Raw genomic sequence first — 20,454 nt, forward strand, 5'->3', positions numbered from 1 at the left:
CCTCCCAGGTCCATCCTCCCACCCTTTTGTCCTCTCTCCCACAAAATCAGAAACCACCAAGTCCTATTTGTGATCATGTTCACTCATTGGAACATGGTCAAACTCCCAGTGACCAGTCCTTTAAAGAAAACTGAATCAGCTTTAGCATCTTCAGCATCTTCGCCACAATTTTAAAGGACCCTTTTCTATAGCTTCATGTCTGGACTGTTTCTTTTGGTGGGGTGGGGTGGGGTGGCACAGAAGCCTTCAGTGTCCTCATTCTCAGTTATGGGCCTACAGTCATTCATACCCCTGCAAAAGAAGCTTCTCTGCCCATGGCAGCCAGTGGCAGCATAAATCAGGGACATCAATATGACTTTGGGTGTCAGCACAGATCACAGAAGTCTTTCAAGCACACAAAAATCAGGAAATGAATCATATGTCACCTTGGATATCTTGTTGATTAGCGCCAGGGTGATGGTGTGGTTGGCCATCATGTCTGCCATGACCATTGTGTTTACAGCCCATAGCCAGAGCCATGGCCAGTGCTCTCCTCCCTCTAGCAGGGTGAGCAGCAAGAGTGGTGGCAACAGCAGCAGTGGTGGTGACTCTGACTGTGGCCCAGCGGCAGCATGATCCTAGCAGGCAGCAATGGGGGGAAGCAGGCCTGGTGGGGGCCCAAGGAACAGTTTTACTTGGAAACAACGTGCTGTCACCACAGCCACTGCAGATCGATACACCTCCAGTTCCACCTGTCTTGCCTTTGTTCCCTGCTCCATTACGCCATCTTTTTTTTTTTTTTTTCAATTTTAACAGTGTTTTCAGGGTATATCTTGAAGCATCTGTCAGCATTTTCTCCTTACATTTTATGTGTACAAATGTTTTGCCTACATGTTTGCGTGCACAACGCATGCACATACCTGCTGTCTAATGAAGCCAGAAGAACACATTGGACCCTCTAGAACTGTATTTACAAATAGTTGTGATTCATCATCTGGGTGCTGGGAACTGAACCCCGGTGCTCTGCAAGAGCAGCAAGTGCTCCTAAACAAAGGGCCATCTCTCCATCCTCCAAACCTAATTTGTCTGACTAAATATCACTAGATTGTATGGACATAGCACATTTTATTTTTCCATTCATTAATTGATGAACATTTGGGGAGTTTCTACATTTTGCTGTTACAAGGAATGCATCTATGAGCATTCATGTCAACACTTTTATGTCGACATTGTTTAGCCCTCTCTGGGTATACACCTTGAAGTAACAATCTTGTGGTAATGTGTAACATTTTGAAAATGGCCAAACAGTTATAAAGCTACTGCCCTGTCTTATATTCTCACCACATGGCTGGGGTCCCAGTTTTTCCATAGCTTCACCAACACTTGTTATCCATTGTTTTTCATATAGTCATCTGAATGGGGTTTGAATGGCCACTGCTTGTCTTCTCAAATTGCATTTCCTCAGTGACCTGACCTGTGATACTAAAAAGCATCTTTTTGTGTTGCCATTGGTCATTTGTGTATCTTTTTAGAGTGTTATCTATTCAGATTCTTTCCAAATTTTTAAATTGAGTTATCTGTTTTAATAGTAAGTTGTAAGAGTGATTTATAGATTCTATGTACAAGTTCCATATCAATTATACAACCTGGAAATACTTTCTCCAATTCTGCAACCTGTGTTAACATTTTCTTTGTGATGTCCTTTGAAATACATAAGATTTTTGTTGTTGTTTTGGGTTTTTTTGGTTTGTTTTTTTTTTGTTTTGTTTTTTCAAAACAGTATTTCTCTGTGTAGCCTTGGTAGTCCATGAACTACAGTCCTGTAGACCAGGCTGGCCTTAAACTCATAGAGATCAGCCTGCCTCTGCCTCATGAGTTCTGGGATTAAAGGTGTCCACCACCACCCAAGTTCTTTCAGTTGCATCTACTGTATATCCTTCTTCCTTTATCACTGAAGGCTGGGAGACTCTGCCTTGAGCTCAGTCATTAAGTGTGATCTTACAGGCATTCTGTGATGTTACTCATCTTTCTTGTAGATTTCCCACCTCTTAGCAATTCATTTTTTTGCATTGATGTGACCCAACCCTACTCACACATGTGGACACACAGTTTCAGAACCATTTCTAAAAAAACTGTTGATGTGTCATGATCTCATTTTCTTGTCATTTTTTGTCAAAAACTAACAAATGAAGGCTGGGAAAGTAGCTCAGTGGCAGAAGGCCTTCCACCAAGTGCAAGGGCCTTGGGTTTAATCCTCGACACTGAAAAGCAAAAAATGATGAGTTTCCAGCAGAATTTAATCTGGATGCAGAGTTCTCTGCTGGTGTCTGTTGTTCTGTCCTCGGGTATTTATTTTGTTTGTTTTTTTCATGCTCAAATCAGCTAAAGTAAGACCTCCAGTTTGTCCTTTCTCAATTTACATTTGGTTTACTGATTTTTCTAATGGCACACAACATCCAAAGAAGGACAAACAAGCCATAATATTTTGGCTTAATGTTTATATAAGAAGCGTTCACCTGAAATATTTTATAATACCTATTTTAGGGTACTCTTTCTTGAGTACCCACACTAAGGCCATAATCAGAGGAGGCCCTGTCTGAAGCCTCCGAGGCTTCCATTTAGGGGTGTCTTTAAAAGGTGATTTTTGACAACCTTATGATAGCTTCCAAAAATTTGACCTCAATAATCCTTTATTTATTCCTACTGTGTTTGAATATATAAGTAAAATATAAGGAAGGAACAACTTTCCCGGTAAGTTAAAGATTAATGAAGCACTTGAAGTAAGCTTTAGCGGGGAAAGCAAATTGGTGTGAGTGCTTTGGACCCTAAACCTTCCTTTCCTGACAGCTATTCAAGGTCTGTGATAGAAACTGAGTAAGTAAGAATAGTTTTAGGAATGTCTGTAATGCAAAGAGGTCTTTGCGCAAATGTATCTCCTACATCAGTAAGGAAGATGGATACTTACATTTTTTGAATATTCTACTTCCACTTCTTGTTACAAGCAGTTACCTCATCTACTAGATCAGCTTGTGAAATACATTGACAATGAAGTCCTTTCCCCTGTTGTCATTTTAAATCATAATAAATAGTTCAGCAGTATGTACCCATCCATTGACATTCTGTATTACCAGTAATGTTTACTTCTTTACAACTAAAACAGAGAATTTAAATATACAGAGTAGGAAAATAATTGACACATTTTCCCTAACCAGGTTTTCTTTCAAACATGATTTGCATTCACAGTTTCCTTGTTCTTTTCTTTTGGGGCTTTATAAAAGTCAGGAAGAGGTTAGCAACGAAACAAATGAGCAAAAAATGGATCCACATTGGAGTGGCGTCTCAGGGCAGGCTACCCAGTAGAGCGAGAACTATGAATAAAACATGGTTTTCAACCATGTAGATGTTATAAAGACGCATATAAACAGAAGAGTCACAGTGTGGTTTAATAAATGGTGTCCTGTGAGTGGAGTAAAGAGCAACTCCACCTGGAAAGGAAAGACTGTGGCCAAGGTGAAGATTGGGCTATATATAATAACAAAGGAAGTTTTGAGAGACACTGTAATAGATGTTTCAAGGCTCCTAACCACAAGTTTCAGTTAGAAAAAGTCTTGGTTCTTTGTTGTTTCAATAAATGTAATTTAAAAATTCTGCTGTTACAGTTGTGACACTTGAAGTAAAAAGTAGAAAATTCCTTAGAGGTTTTAGCATTTTTATTTGCTAAAATTATAGTATGGGCCTCCTACTAAGCCATAAGCAAATGCTGGACATGATGGCTACCACTTGTTCACTGAGTACTTGGGTAGCTGATGCTGGGAATTACCTTGCTCAAGGCTAACCTGTTGTTCTACACAGTCCAGGGCAGCCAGGACTACAGAACAAGACTGTTTGAAAACACAAATGAATAAAAACAAACCATGAAGGAACTATGACACATACAGTCATGTGCTGCTAAAGGAAATTGCAAATTACCCTGACTCCTTCCCTGCTTTAAAATCTACCTCTCAGGTTATTCCTTCCCCTGACTCTTGGATGAGAGGTTAAAAAGCTCTGTGTCTGTTTTGGGTGAATCTCTGCTACTGACTCATCCCTTTTCTTCTTTGGGTAGCATTTGCTTTACCTGTGACTTTAGGTCATCTTTTTTCTTGAAGAAAGTAAGAGCAAGCCTCTTGCTGCTCCTGTCAGTGCAGATGCTTACCCCAGCCTTTATCTCCAGCGCAGTGCAAACGGGGTCCAGCTGCCTGATAGCTCATCCTTTTGCAGAGGCCCCAGCCTTAGGGGGCCCTAGGGTCATCATGCCTAACTACTTCACAGAACAATGTGCTTACTGCCCTTACCTTCTGATCCTTTTGAAAAATTCTGATTTTGTTTTCTGCCAGGAACTTTAAAGTTGGGAAATCTCTTTGTGGCTAAACCTTACTATTAAGGGAAGATTTAAATAAATATCAGAACATGTGCAATACGACTTTGCTTTAGTTTCTCCAAACCGTTAAAGTTCCCTGTTGTGGTGGTCTTCTTTCTTTTGCTATGCATGGAAGGCTCTTTCCAGTTGGTCCCCATAGCAACACTGAGTAATGCTAATGAAACTGCAGCATCTTAAGCTCACCCACGGAGAATCTCTGTGAAAATTGCCATGAAACACAGTTGCATTTCTTTTCTTTCCTTTCCTTAAAAGAGGGTAGCATTTGGAATCTTTGCTGTGATCAAGACTTAACTTCCTAAACTCTCTGATTAGAATTGGAATCTTTAATTTAGAGCGACTTTTCAGAAGGTAACACGCTGCAGCTAGGACACACTCGTCCTCCACATTCACACCCCAGGTTGGTGTACAGCAGTAGTTCTCAAAATACAGTTCCCCAACAGCTTCAGCATCACCTGGGAGCTTGTTAGAAGTGCTAACTCATATGCCACACCCCAAATTAGTGGAAGCAGCAATTTATGTCCTACAGGCAATTTCGATTCCAGGAGGAGTTGGTATCCAGGAAAGGCATGCTGTAGGAGGCTGTAAGTGTGCCCTTGCTTGTGCTAACATGATTGGAAATGATTTTACTGTTTGGTTTTATATCCTTTAAATGTATTTAAATTATGAGGACTGGTTGGATGCAAATTTGTATAAGGTGAAATACAGTGTTGTAGAGTACATAATTGATTTGGCTATGGAGGTGTTTCCCAGCCTTGATTTGTCATTAACAAGCATAAGAAAAGGCCAAGTTATTATTAGCACTCCTAGTCTTTGATAATAGTAATGACTTAGAGTATAAAAGCCTACAGGTATCGGAGCTGTTTTCTTTTTCCTTCAGCATTTTTTTAAGGGGGAAAGATAATATGTTTTGATTTGTACAATCAAAGAAGTCTTCCAAATAGTGTTTTGTCTGGTTGTGATTAGTAACTCAGTTATTTTATTCTTGAACATATCAGAAGCATACAGTGAAAACAAGGATTTGTTGGCACCCGTGTGTTATTAGAACAAAAATAAGAAGCAGATATACTACAGAAATATAAAAAGGATAGGTTAACCTTGTCTCGTGAGCAGTTTGAATAGGCAGATAGGACTCAGCAAAGGTCTAGGCCGGAGCTTTAGCTGGAGACAGTTCCTCAGGGTTTCCTCACTGCCACAAACTAGAATATCTGAGGCGTGCGGACAGCTTAGGAAGGATTTGTTTGGGCTCAGGGTCTCAGAGCCTTCAGTCCATCGTTGTCTGGTTTCATTGCTAAAGCCCATGACAAGGCAGAAGCATGATGGAGAAAGGGCATGGTGTATAAACACTGTTCACCTTGTGCCAACCAGGAGGGGCCAGAGCCAAGACCTACCCTTGAAAAGCACACCTCCAGCAATGCACTGCCACCAACCTAACTTCTCCGGTTCCACCACCTCCTGAAAATTGGTTTTGAATTCACCAATGGACCAAGCCGTTGTTAGGCCAGAACCCTTGGGGTCTAATAGCCCCCTGAAACATCCTCTAGACACACCAGAAGTATGCTTTAGTAGTCTCCTAGACACTTTTCAGTGCATCATAGTATGTAACGTATTTCAGAATACTTGTCCTCTCCACAACCGAACCTTACCTATGCCAAGGTGTTAAAACAGAGCCTAAGAAATCTGCAGAGTTGGTGGCCTGGCTAGACCTGAATGCCACGGCTGCCAGTGTGAGAAGGCCATGATAAAACTTATCATGAGTGCAGTGGTGCATGCAGCACTCACCTGTAATTCCAGCAACTCAGGCTAACATGGAGCTAAGACAGCATGGGGTCAGACAGTCCAAGGAAGCAGTAGCAGCTATTGTTGGGCTCTGATTTTCTCTTAAACATCTCCTGCATTAAAAAAATAATAATAATAACAATATCTTTGCTACCAGACAAGGAACAAGTGCTCCCCCTCTAATCCTAAGGAAGAGTATGTTAGCCATTTGAGAACATCTCAAAGGCAGTATAGTAGGGTTTAAAGCAGGGACATAGGATAGAGTGTTTCTGTATTTGTTTGAACAATTTAGTTCTATGATTTTTGAACTGAATTATTCAGCCACATAAGAAAAAAAATTTCCTTCCTTTTTACATTTCTACACCTACCCAAATCTCAAAATTGGGGGGGAGGGTTACAAGTGTAGTAAGAATCAGGAAATATGAAATAACAATTCTGAGTTCCTTCAGAGAACTAATGGGTTATAATGACCTTTAATTTGTGAGGCAGCATCTCAGAAAATAATACCATGTCCTATGCAAGGAGCTTATCAGTGGCTTTCTGACAACTACTATGTTGAATACTTATTTTTCAAAGGGATTACATGCTTTACTCACTGCAAACATGTTTTGATGACTGTCCAGATAATCAACACCTTTTTACTGACTGACTTCATACTAGTTATTCCTAAACTGTGCTGCTTTTTTGGTTTTGATTGTCATAGTTATTTTTGATACTCCTTGTCTGGTGACCCATTCATTTATAAAGCAAATATTTACCGTGCATTTCCTGTAAGCTGGGCTCTGTGCTGGTGCTAGAACCAGAAGAATCCAAATGAAAGAGCCAGATTTGTAGTCTACGGGAGAAACGGACCAACAGAAGAAACAGACTTCAGCATTTCAGTGCCGCTCTCTGTTCTCATTTGTGGCAGAGAAAAAGAGGTGTGAAATGGATGTGATGGAACCAGGGCAGGGATTCAGGCCTGCAAGGGATTCTCCAGGCAAAAGCCTGGAGGGACGTAGGATGTAAAATGAGAGGCCCTCAGACAATGGACTTGTTGAATTTATACTGTTTTCAGCTTGCAGTTGGGATAGGAGGGAGTGGTAACGATAGTGCTAAACAGAACCTGCCATCTAAATCTCCATCGGCCTGGATCAAAGCATCAGCAAGGGGGCTATTCACATTTACAATACTTTTTGAAGGAGGCAAGGGGGCTAGGTCCTGGGAGTGTACTTCAGTATTGGCGTGTTTACTGCCTGTGTTCAAGACCCTAACCTGAACTAATGTTTACACTTTCTGTTTTAATGTTGAGAGCTAATCAAGATTAAAGTACTATACATAGCCAGGTGACTTTGGCTAAGTATTGCCAGGTTATAGTCTCTAGAAGAAGCTGGCCCTTATATGCTTGGTATGTGAGTTTATAGCAATTAATTTCAATACATAGAAGAGGATATATTTTCTTCCAAGTGAGGGTAATGAAAATAAAAAGTAACTCCCAGTTTTATTTGAATTTCAGGTGAACAGCGAAGAATTATTTTTTCACTGCATGCAGTGTTTATACCGTGCAGTGCCAGACAATGTTTAAAAAACATTTTTTAATTTAATTTTCTCTCTTAACAATACATATGAACCTCACCCTCCCTCCTTCCATATACCTCCCCATCTCCCCTTCTCTTCTTCCTTTCTCTTCAAAAATAGCAGGCCTCCCAGTGATATCAACCAAACTGTACATAAAGATGCACTAAGACTAGCCATTACCCTCATTTCAAGCCTGGACAAGGAAATAGGTTCCACCAGCAGGCAAGACAGTCAAAGACACCCCCCACTCCCATTGCTAGGAGTCCACCAAAACACCAAGCTAAAAAAATACAGCATGTATGCAGAGGGCCTGGTGTAGACCCATGCAGGCTCCACGTTTACTGCTTCAGTCTCTGCCAGCCCCTAATGAACCCTGCTTAGTTGATACTGTGAGCTATGTTCTCCTGGATCCTTGACCCCTCTGGCTCTTACAGTCCTCTCTCCCCCCTCTTTTGCAGAGTTTCCCCAAGCTCCACCTAATGTTTGGCTGTGGATCTCTGTATCTGCTCTTATCAGCTGCTGAAGGAAGCTTCTCTTATGACTATTGGGCACATGCATGTGACAATCAGAGGACATGTAAAGAGTTGTTGCAGGTCCTCAGGCTCTGCTGTAAATGACTTTGGGTATTATTGTTGTTTTAAGTGGGTTTTTTACAAAGTATAATTAAAGCCAGAGGTAGGAGAGCACATAATATGGGCATCGGATAATTTCCACAGGTTATGTTGACATTAGTCCAAAATTACTCATTTACTTTTCCTAAAGAGTTAATGGACTCTGAAAACTCAGATACTTTGAATAGAAACAACAGTGCTTTCTCGAAATTATTCATTCTGTCTGCACAAGAAGCTTTGAAAGTATGGCTAACTCCTTCTAAGAAGCATGTATATATAACAAGACGTTACAGGTTATGATATCTTTATTCAAGCAATACCGGCCAAGCACAAGCCAGAGCGTGCCCAGAGGCAGCAGGCTAGGGAGGCCAGAGAGATGGCTCCCCATGTGTCTGCCACCCCTTAAGAACTCCCGATACTTCATCCTGAACCTCCCCTGACCACACCCTGACAGGCGTACTCAAGCACACCTGTAGCTAGCTCCTAGGAGGCGTGGCTACAGTGTCTCCCTACAATTCCCCTTTTAGTCTAAAAGAGGATTAAAGCTTAATAGTGTAAAACATCCAAAATTAACAATCATAAAGGTGAAATACAAGAAGATAAAATAATCTGCTATTGCACATCCTAACTATGTCTATTCCAGCTAAGCCCTAAAGTCATGTGAAAAGGATGTCCAACTTGAACATCTCCTTCCAATCCCAACTCTAAACAATAAGAAAGTTATTCCTAACTAGGCTTACACTACCCTAATAGACAATAGTGGGGAACAGAGGCATAGCATCTTCCAAGTTACTTCCTGCTGAAATGGGACGATGGTAGCCTTGTGGGGGCCTGTAGGAAGAAAATGTTAGTATAGTGAAAGTCTCTAATGGGTTATCTCCAGTCCATGATAGATGGGATTTGCTTACAGTATGGAGGCGGGGCAAACTTTTAGAAGAGAATTTTAATGTCTGAGGCTTTGTTAGAGACATTATTGGGATAGTTATATTGGGATAGTTATAAACATGCTGGTGCATGCACAACAGTACCTGCATACAAACTAAGCCATCTTGCTTCTGAACAAGCAGCCTCTAGAGTGCCCATTCCTGAATCAAAGAACTGCAATATCTCAAATAACAAAGTAATAGAAACATACATAAAGCAAAAGAATTCCATTCCCCCAAGATTACTAAAATTATTTACTTAACAATAAAAATGATTTTCCAAAAAAGACTTCATATATTTTTTCATTTCATAGTATGATCTGATATAGTTGATTTCTGTACTTCATTTAATCTGTCTGCTATTCTGATATTGGATCATTTCTGATTTTTTTTCTTGCATGAATGGGTATTCATGAATGAAACCCCCAGTCTTTCTTTTTTAAGACAGTGGTTTCTGGGAAAGGGTCAATCTTAGTTATTAGTTAAACTGTACCTTTCAAATTCCATCTCAAAGTATAAGGAACGTCAGAGTTTCCTAAAAGGAGAAAGAGGGAGAGCCAGTGAGGGATCTGGGCTCACAGCACTGCTGATGGAGACAGCAGTAGACCTACACTGGCCTGAAGGAGAGTTACAAAGATTTTGGCATTTCTCAACTCAGGTTCAGATTTTACAAGTTTGAAATGTTTCTCTTTTAATCTTAACTTTTATTTCTGGATTTATGTAACTGTTAATGTAATTCAAAACCAGTTACAGAGATGTGCATGAGAAAGAGAGGTTGGAACTTGTGATAATAGGTCACGTTGCCCTAAATTAGTTTTAGATGCTGCCAGTGCCTTCTGTAGCACTATGGACCTTCAGCCATCACTAACCCCTTAGAGACATGTGTCACAGGGCTCTGAGCTGCCCTCTTCCATTTCCTTTGAGATGCTGTGGTTTCTTATTTGCATCATCTGCTTCCACAAAGCAATTGAGTGAAACTCCCATGAAGTTTCAATGGCGCTTTCTTTGAAAATTAGCATATCCAGTGTCAACTATGCTTCCTGTAACCTTTTGCAAACTTGTTTGACCTAACAAAAACTTTGGGGGGGGGGTTGCATATAAAAAAAAACATGAAAATGAAAAAGTAAATTTGTTGTCGTCCATAAAGAGCTAACAACTGGCATGTCATATGCTCAGCCAAATCTGATTTCTTTTGGAAGAGAGAATGATAAAAAGGCATATTAAGCTTTTTATATGCTGTGGACATTAGAATTCAGGTCCTTATATACTCACATGTAGCTTTCCTATATAGTGATTATAGCTGTAGCTGCTTTTTCTAGATAATGATAGCTGCTGTTGATGGTGGGGGACATGTTGGTGGTATTTTGGGGTTTTTTTTTTTTTTTTCAGTGTTAACCTTGTCTGATTGTTGTCATTCATCTAGTAGGACTAGTGCTCTGTGAGTTTATATATAACCTCATCTCCGTCTCCGTTAACAGACACCCAAGCTCATCTGTTTAATCCTCTTGAACACCAGCACCTGAGTCAAAGCTCTTCAAGCTGCTTGCTTCTGTATTGATCTGTCTAATAGAAAACTTTCGGAAAGCAAGGTGACCTGAATGACCATTTGTTCCAAATAAAGTCATTATTACTCTTTCAGTAGCATCCTTTGCTGCTAGGAAAGCAGCACCAGCTTAGGATCTGTTCACTTTTATCACACTGTGTGAGGGTTTAGAGCAGTATCCTTTGCTGAACTTTCCTCTGTTTAGCATATGTGTTTAGCATATGACTACCAAGAACAGGCTTGTTTTCTTTAGAAACCAGCATGCTCTAACTCATTGCTTTATGTCTCTTCAGTGAGTCTACACTATTCTCAGCCCTCAGCCTTTAAGGGTTCTTCTCCCTCTTGCAATTTGCTCTCTAGTTTTACAGCCTCAGTAGAGTTCATCTCCATGTTCTGTCTACCAAATTGCTGAGACCCTTTCATGTGTAATTTTAGAAGAAAGGATTACTGAGCCATGTGTTTAGACTGCCTGCCCAGATTTATGACACTAAATTACCAAGCTACTGACCAGAAATGGTCAGCTTTGTATTAAAGCTCAGAACAAAAGCCAAAGAGGGAGGCATTGTAGGGACTGTCATCATTGCACAAAGAACTTCAGACCTTAAATTCCCATGGAAAATAATGTTTTTTCTTTCAGTGCAGAGGAGTAGTTGTCTGTTGCCTTTTTTCTTTTCTTTCTTTCTTTTTTTTTAATTAAAGAAAGTATTATAACTTATCCCTAGCATAGTTGTGGACTTTGGGAGCCCATTCCACATAGAGGAATACTCCCTGAGCCAAGACACACAGGGGTGGGCCTAGGCCCTATCCCAAAGGATACCATAGACTCTGATGACACCCTATGGAAGGCCTCACCCTCCAGGGGGAGCAGAAAGGATATGTGATAGGTAGGGTTTTAGTTGGGGGGGGGTGGCAGGGAAGGAGGGGAGAGAAAGGGAACTGGGATTGTCATGTAAAACAATCTTGTTTCTAATTCAAATAAAAAAATCTGCAGAATTTTTTTTAAAAAGTACTATAGGTATGGGGAGGTGGAGTGGTCAGAGGAAAAAAATGAAAAACCACTTTCCCTACAAACACAAGGTTCTGAATGCACAGGTTCGCGCTCTCGCGTGCACAGACACAGACACACACAGACACACACACACACACACACACAATTATACATGATTTTTTATATCTGTATATTAAAAAGCTAGTAAGTTCATAATATTACTAAAGATAATTTAATGTAAAAAATTTGTTCTATAGGCTGTATGTAAGAATATTGTATAAATAATATACTATAGATATTTGTTCTTGTATGTGGGCATGTCTATACACATGCTCATGCAAGCCAGAGGGGAGCATTGGCTGTCCTCTGTCACTTTCTAGCTTACACCCTTGAGACAGGTGTCTGTCTTGTTGAAGCTGTAGCTCACGGGTGTTTGTGGTATGGTAGCAGCCTTTGAGCACCAGCAACAACCCTGCTGTCTGCACTCCACTCTCCTTCCAGTGCTGGGTAACAAGCACCTGATGCCTCCCAGCTTTTTGTGTAGGTTCTGGAGATCTGAATTCAGTGCCTCGTGTTTGCACAGCAAGTGCTGCTACTCACTGAGCCATCTTCCCAACCTCCAATGGCCTATACGTGTTTTAATAAAATATGGTCTTAATTAGTGTAAAAGTACAGTGAGAATTATATTTCAACTCTTCAAAGCTTAAAATAAGTTATTGTAGGAAAAACTGCCGGCCAGCCTACCCAAGCCACAGTCAGCCTGCCCAGGTGCCCAGGCCATCAGCATGAGCATGTGTGGTAGGCACTTCCTCTCTAAGCTAAGCCTGCCTCTATGCCCAGAGACTGCTGACACCTGACCAGAGACACCAATGAGGAAAGGACAACTCAGCAGAGTCAGCAGCCTGAGCCAATGGGACCTTGGGAGAGGGTATAAAGGCAGGCTAACTTTCTTAGGTGGGACTGTGTAGAAATTGACAGATCTTCGAGAGTAGTCACTCAGTGTAGCTGTTGCCAAGTGACCAGCTTTTCAGAAATGCGGCAATAAAGTAGACGTTTAAACTGTTTTTTGATTTTTACCATTTAGTAGCAAAACTACCAGTGATTACAGGTAGACTTCTAGCTTGATGCTTCAGAAACAAGCTGTCCTCTTCACTCTATCTCTGAAGAGAGTAACACCTCGACTGTGAAAGTCATGGCTTTTGATGCCACTGGATATCTTGCTTTGAAAGTAATTATTAAATTTAATTATAAAGAACATTGACATCATGGTTGAAAAGTTTTATTGCACCAAAAGCTAGTAGTATTGGTAGTGCTGTGTTTTTCTTCTTTTCAAAATAAACTGATTGGTGGCTCACATCTTTATAATCACAGCACAGCACCTGAGAGGCAGAGCCTGTTCTATAGAGACAGTTCCAGGACAACCAGTGCCATATACAAAATAGCCTTGGGCTACTTATAATTCTGGATTTTCTCTTACAGTTAATTGTTGCACAAATCTGAAATTTTAAAAAAATTGTTTTAAAAGTTTTTAAATAATCCTCTAATGCACCAAAACTATCTTTCTCTTTTAGTAGCTGTGAGAATCATCGCTGGCATTCAGACATTCTCTGTTCTACTTTCTCTTCTGAGAGACAGCTCTTTAATCCCATTGCTTGCCCTGGATGAGTGGGGACAGAGCTTTTTAAATCTGATTGTCAACCACCATTGAGAACTGTAGCATGAGTGAGAGCTGATGGTGAGGCTCAAAGCAAGAGGCCTTTCTGTTCCAAAACATTCTTTGACCACCACTATGGGCGTTTATATGGTCTTTGAGTAGATTAGATGTGGTGGATTGAATTACTAATTCATGATTTTGTGTAACTCGGGTTTGGTTTGGTTTTGTGTGCCCTTTTAGTGGTTACTGTTATCAGTAGTAATCAGCAGAGTGCTGGGCTTTGGGCTTCGGGTGCTATGTGATGATATTCTTAGCTTTCATTTGGTAGAAGCCAATGTCTGTTAATATGTTTCCAAAGGTCCTATCTGGTAATCAGAGCAGAGATGTGGGACAGAGGTGATCAGTAAATGATACTAAAGGGCTGAAAAGTAACCCAAGAGCATTTGGGGCAAGCTCTTCAACATTTCAGTTCTACAAAATCACGGCCTAACACAGTGCAGCTTCTAAGACTTTACATCAAGTTCTGGTGCTAGGAATGGAACGGAACGGAACCCGGGGCCTTATGTGTGCTAGGAACAGAACCTAGGGCCTTGTGTGTGCTAGGCGGGAACAGTATCACTAAGCTACATTCCCAAGCCCTGCAGATGCTAATCTAGTCTTTGTCAGTATTTTTTTTTCAGTTTTATCAAATATTTCCCTCATATGCTTTGATTTTAGCATCTTTTTAAAAATAATCACATTCTGTTTGAAAGCTCTTCTTAAACATGTTAAGCTTTGTTAAATCTGTTGAGGGTATGAAGAGACTGGGGTGTAAAGAGGGAAGAAAACAAAACGAGCAATCTGTCTGGTAGCTGCTTACCTTTGGCTGGTGTTTACTGACCATTTTTTCTTTTCTTTGTCTGTCTTCTACCAATCCTCTTCAGTTTTTCCCCATTAGTTTTCAGTTCTTTTGTTAACATATCTTCTCCCATTACTAGGAAATGAGAGGGCTGGAAGATGACCAGGAGGTTGGAGGCACCAAACTGGAAAAAAAACAAACAAACAAAAAAATCCTCTATTATTGACACTTAAAGGGGCTCTGAGACCCTGGTCGCCCAGAGTAGCTCAGCCTGAAGTCTTTCCCTAAGACTTCCCGGAATGCATCCCTAGGTGACTGAAGTTCTCAGCACAGGAGCTAAGGACAGCTAAGCTTTGAGCTCTGACCTCATCTAAGACCCATGGAAATGAGCACAGAGAATTTCAAATGCCCTTCCTGGGGATTCAAATGTATTTCATGATAATTTGCTACGTTATTGCATTTAATTTTTCTATAAGTCATATCCATCAAGGAATATACCACTCACTGAAGGCACAGCCTTTTCTTACTGACCAGAGAAATGGGCTGTGTGTGAAAACATAAAAATAGAAAGGAATGAAAGCTGAATTTCAAAGAAGAAAGCTCATTTTCAATGATTTCAGAGGAAAACATATGCCACATGTCTATGCATATACTACTTAGTTGCTGAGGGTTTTGAGTTTTTTTCTTTTTTTCAAATTAAAAAGTCATAGGACTTATTTATAGTTTATGTGTTGTTTGTGACCTTGAAGCCCTAGACTCAGCCATCTTCCTTGTAACCAGGACTATAGGAATTGGCCTCCCTGCCAGGCTCCACTCTGTTGCTTGTCTTGTCTTTCCATTTTTCTGTCCAACATGGGATGGTTTGAAAACACTGCAGTCTAGGCATTCTTTTATTACCTAAGGAGTGAAGGAAACATGCTTTCAGACTAATCTTCCTCAGTTTCTTCTGCATATCCTAAACGAAAGTCTATACTAAAGGAAAATCATGGTAAATACTTAAGAAAGGTCTCTACAGTGAAACATACCAAAACCATAGTTCCCTGTATTTAACCAATGCACACAATCTTTCCTTTGCTTGCTTATTTTTATTCAACCTCAGTTTTTTACAGATATTTAGAGTCGATCTTGTTTTGTGTTGTTTATGTAAGTATTTGACTGACTTTCACTGATACTCACTTAGTAAGTTCAAGTATCAATCACAGGTATTTTTGTACAAAATAGAATCTACCTCTGGGTAGAGCTCTTCCCTTGTGTCCTCTAAAGGTTAATCCAGTGGGACAGGTCAGGGATCTGGCCAGCTGACCACCCCTAGGAAAGAGGAAGGCGTGTTCACCTTCCCAGAACTGCTGCCCTTAGTGCAGTTCCCATGAGCCACCATGAGGTCCAGCTGGTAGATTTTCAGGGGACTTTCTCACTTTTAGGATTGGTTCTCTTTTGGTATCTGTATTTTTCTGAGTCGGCATCTCCAAGACTTGCACATGATAAATCTTGAGTGAAGTTGCATTCTCTTCATACGGTTGGTATTTTTATTCTCACTATATGGCAATTATGTATCTGGACTGGGGAGCGGTAAATCATTGCAGTGAAATTAGTTATAAAGTGTGTTTTGGTATCCACCTGTCATTTTGTCATGGTATAACTGCGTGGGGAGGGACGAAGCATCCTTGATGGGTTGGCTACTGTTTGTGCAACAACAGTGAGGTCGGCCAGTCCTTTGGCCTAGTGGACATCGGTTCATACAGCAAGGACTGTCCTGACACTTCCCTAAGGAGGAGCAAAGCCTCTCATCCCTAAGGTAGGGTTTTGATTGTCCCTTCCCCCTCAGAGTCAGGATTCTAATATATGGGAGACCCCAGGTCCTAACCCACCCTCTCTCAGAATCAAAGACTTTCTGTAGTCTAAAAGCTGAGTCATGCTATCAGAAGTCACCAATAGAATAGATACCTCGTTCATCCCTGTGTGTCCTACCCTAAAAATACTTTGTTAGATCCAGGTGTTCAAGCACTAATACTGCATGTGCATTCTTGAAAAACTTTGCATTCTGAAAAATCACACACTAAAATTATAGAACTTATAAAGGAAATAGGATACATGACAGATCTCTAAGAATTAGTAGACCTTTGTGACAGATCAATCCTAATAAAAAGTAGACAGTTAAACCTGAGTTACCTGTCCATCCATCCAGGTAAGTTTTTATGTCCTTGGATTTTTTGTTTCATATTCCCATCTTCAGGGCATAGGTCTTTGGGGGCAGTTTTATCTAAATTAAGTATCTGGCCCAAAAAGTATAGTTCTCTCTCAGTTGGGTATGCTTTAACACAAGAAAGTGATGCCCTTCCCATATCCCACTACACGCTCAGCTGCCATAGGTAGATTAATAGTAGAAGAGGATAGCAGTTCCCGAGGCTCCAACTTGCCTTAAGGAAGGACTCCCTAGAATTTACAAGATTTTTCTCAAAGATCTTTTGTGTATCAAGTATATGCAAAGCCAACTTACACTGAAGGAGCAAGATCAATACAGGACAATTTATTTACATTTTATAAAATCTTCTTTTAGTCAGCTTACTGCCTATAAGATACAATTTTATTCATCACAAAATAATGCTTCTAAAATAAAATGCATTTCTCCAAAAAGAAGACTATTTTTTGCTGTTATCTATAAAGGTTTTTCTTCTTATGCTAACTTACAGAGTCACGTAATTAATTGATCATAGTTGGTTTTTATTAGAACAGTGGCTTGTGGCTTTGCAATAAACATGTCCCTGCTACCCTAGAGAAACTGCATTAGAATCTCTGCATAAAAAAACAGCATGTTTTGAAAGCTCCTGAGCTGATTCCTGTAGACCATGGCAGTTGAGTCACTGCCTGAAAATCAGAATGACTAAAGGTATTCATTAAAGTGTCATTTTTAGTAAGGTTGCTAGTCGGATTAACAACTGGCAAAAATTCAGTGCTTATTGTCATATGAGTCATTTACAGAATGTGCCATGCAGGCTGGCTAAAACACCTATTCTTCAAAAATAAAATTCACATCATTTTGGGTATTCAATTTGGTAGTGTTGGCTATAAAATTTAGGAAAGGTAGCCACAGAAATGGCGAGGCTGAACTCTGTTAAGTGTTGTGTATGTTGTCTTGCATTAATTAACTTCTCCAGCTTTTGTTGTCTTTCTTATTTTTAGACAGGGTCTCATCTATCCCAGGCTGATCTGGAAACCCCTGTGTAGCCTACCTATGATCACCTCAACTGTCTTATCTTTCTGTCTCCATTTCCAAAGTGCATAGGTTACCGCATGCATCCTCAGTTGCAAGTGAATGGAGTGCTGCCGTTCAAATGTAGAACCTGCCATCAAGGGGTCTTTCTGTTAAGTCAGATATACAGTTATATTATCATGGGGATAGGATTTGTGACACCAAAATTCTAGAAGATCATGTGTCACAGACATAGGATTTATGGTAATGGACTTCACTGCAAACACATGATAGTTGTCAATAGATTAATCATTGGAAGAAAAATGTTTTTAGTGTTCTGAACATGACAGACTCTTAACCATTTAGAAACACCTTAAAAAATTGTCCATTTATATCTGTGTAAAAGCAGCCCAAATCCTAATGGGTCTAAGTTGAAGAAAGGGGATTTGTTTAAAATGCCATAAACACTTGCCCAGCAGGTGTCTCATTTGCTGGGCTATACCTAACTTGTTCTACACTTAGTGTAGGGTAAAAGGGCCAACCAAAGAAACACACTCTGGCCCTGAAACCAGAGACATTGAAAGAAACACACCCTGTCCCTGACTCCAGAGCCTAAAAAACATAACCTGACCCTGAAGCCAGAGCCAAAGAAACACACACTGCCCCTGACCAACTCAGCATGAAAACCAACCAGTCGCTGAGCAGGAAATCCAGCCAATCTCTGGGCTTGTCCAAGCTCAGGGGTTGAAATCTAACCAATTCTCACCCTGAAAAAAAAAAAAAAAATATCTGCCCCTAAGCAGCCCTATGTAAGTCCTGTGCCTATTCAGTTGGGAGCTGCCTTGTTTCTACCCTGGCAGAGGCAGCCACCTTCCTGGATTCTTCCCGCCCAATAAATCTCTTGAATGAGGTTTGGATGTGACCTTTTTTTCTGCAGGAATCGAGTGGAGCAGAGCAGAACTTTAACACTTGCACTAGGGAAACCCTTCCCTGCTGGACTAGAGTTGTTCCACTGGAGAAACCATTCCCTGGAGCCAGAACTGTGAGCTGCTTTGCTTCTGATGACTTTGTGGTATTCCTTGGCTCCAGACTGCCAGGATCCCTTTCCATTCCAGCTGCAGTGCTTACATTTAGTGGTTTTGAGTATTTAAATTGTGCCGATAAGGCCATAAGCAGCTTGCCTGCTGGGAAACATGGATTCCTAGATGGCAATCCTACTCTGGTATTTCCATTACTCCTTAAGGTCTAGCACACCTTTACATGAAAGTGTTGTTTTTGAGAGAAACATGTAATACATTGTGGTATACACTGAATGTCAACTGTAACTTTTAAGTTTTTATTTCAAAATACCAAGACTAAGATAACATAATTTTTTGTTGTGGAAGCTCTTAGAGCCTTCATTTTATAAAACTGCTTTATTATGAAGAAGGCTCATGAGGCCTGTTACTATTTCAGCAATTAAAACCTTTAGGGCAGACCATCAGCAGATGTAGCCATTGTGGAATAGTCCAGCAAACATGCTCATGGTCTAGCCCAGCTTTGGTGGTTACAGGCTATCTTCTAAAGAAGCCAGGCTGAATTAGTCATTACTAACTTTAGTCTCTCAATAACAGGTCAAAAAGAATTGGTATACCTTTTCTTAATTTAAACTTGGTATGACATTTGCTGAATAAGATGGTAAAAAATGTTTGCCTAAACAGTAGAGAATATAGTCTATGATTTTTCTCTAAATGAAAAATATACTCAACAAAGATATTGATTTGAAAGCAGAACTTGGCCTAACTGTAAATTATGAATGTGTTTAGGACACGCCAGAGAAATACACAGTCAGCAATAAAACGAAGTATCTTCTCCTTAGCAGAAAGACAAAACTGAATTCTTCCAAGGAGCTAACTAATGCAGCGTTTTTATAGAGAGATATCTTATATAGAGATTGAATTTCCCAGATGTTCTCCAACAACTTAAATAAGTAATATGCAGAACTTTTGAAAGTCTATTAATTATTAATCTTGGGATTCTTTTCGTGACTGAAAATTAATCCTTAACTGTTTTTATAAAAACAACTCTTTGTACAAAGAGTTATTCATATTAATGAATCAAAACACCAGCACTGAAATAAAAATATGACTAAGTCATTTAATATTACAAATAGGGATATATTAGTTTCACAACTAAAAAATTTATGATTCTATCAAAACCACTAATTATACTTAAAAGAGAGTATCAGATAGGTAATTTATAATTTTCTAACTGCCAGCCCATTTTATTAAAATATTGAGCAGACTACTAATTCTAAAGTAATTTCCTGTCAAGTTAAATCAATTGAACTATGCTAGCCATGGCCTCTGCGAATGGAAGAAGTCCCTGCTAGCACTGCACTTGCTTAGAAAGCATGAATAAGATGGGCCAGTTAAACAGTCAGATTTTCTGAGTCATAAGGCTTTCCCCTTCCTTTTCATCCTTTGTCTTATTAAAGCTGAATAAATAAGAGCAGTCACCATGGGTTTTTTTCCATTCTTGTCCCAACGACTTTGCTTCTCAGTGTCTTCTGTTACTTTGATCCTCTAGCATTGTTGGCCATAAGGTTTTATGATTAATGAAATAATCATTAGTTAAGGTTAAGATTTTATTTATTCTTTAAGGTTAAGATTTTAGTGTCAAACTTCTTGTTGTTGTTTGTATACAGTTTTACCACTGGAAAGTTATTCTGTCTTCTACTAATAAAGGGGAGATCACACAAAAAAAGAAAAATTTAAAAAGACAGGTGTTGTAGCTCAGGCTTATTACTTTGGAAGTGAAGGCAGGAGGATTAGAAGTTCAAAGCCAGCCAGGAGTAAACGAGACCTGTTTTTAATTAATTAATTAATTAATTAATTAATTAATAGAAGCAGAAGAAATGTAAGGTAATAGCTAAGAACTTAATACCCATAAAGTCTTAAAATGTCCCACACATCTAGCCTTGAATTCCTCTAAGT

At 39.9% G+C, this 20,454-nt stretch overlaps 1 protein-coding gene across 2 annotated transcripts in view; it reads left to right on the forward strand.

Moving 5' to 3' along the window:
* Znf277 (zinc finger protein 277) overlaps positions 1-20,454 on the forward strand; it is a 111,671-nt gene that overhangs the window by 25,182 nt on the left and 66,035 nt on the right. Inside the window, exon 2 of one of the 2 annotated variants that reach the window (XM_027419729.2) lies at positions 18,417-18,521. The exons of the other annotated variant lie outside the window; for it this stretch is intronic. The gene's annotated coding sequence lies outside the window, so the exon portion shown is untranslated. The remainder of the gene's footprint in view (positions 1-18,416; positions 18,522-20,454) is intronic. 2 annotated transcript variants of the gene reach the window in all.

Source organism: Cricetulus griseus, chromosome 5, assembly GCF_003668045.3.
Source record: "Cricetulus griseus strain 17A/GY chromosome 5, alternate assembly CriGri-PICRH-1.0, whole genome shotgun sequence".
Taxonomy (NCBI): Eukaryota; Metazoa; Chordata; class Mammalia; order Rodentia; family Cricetidae; genus Cricetulus; species Cricetulus griseus.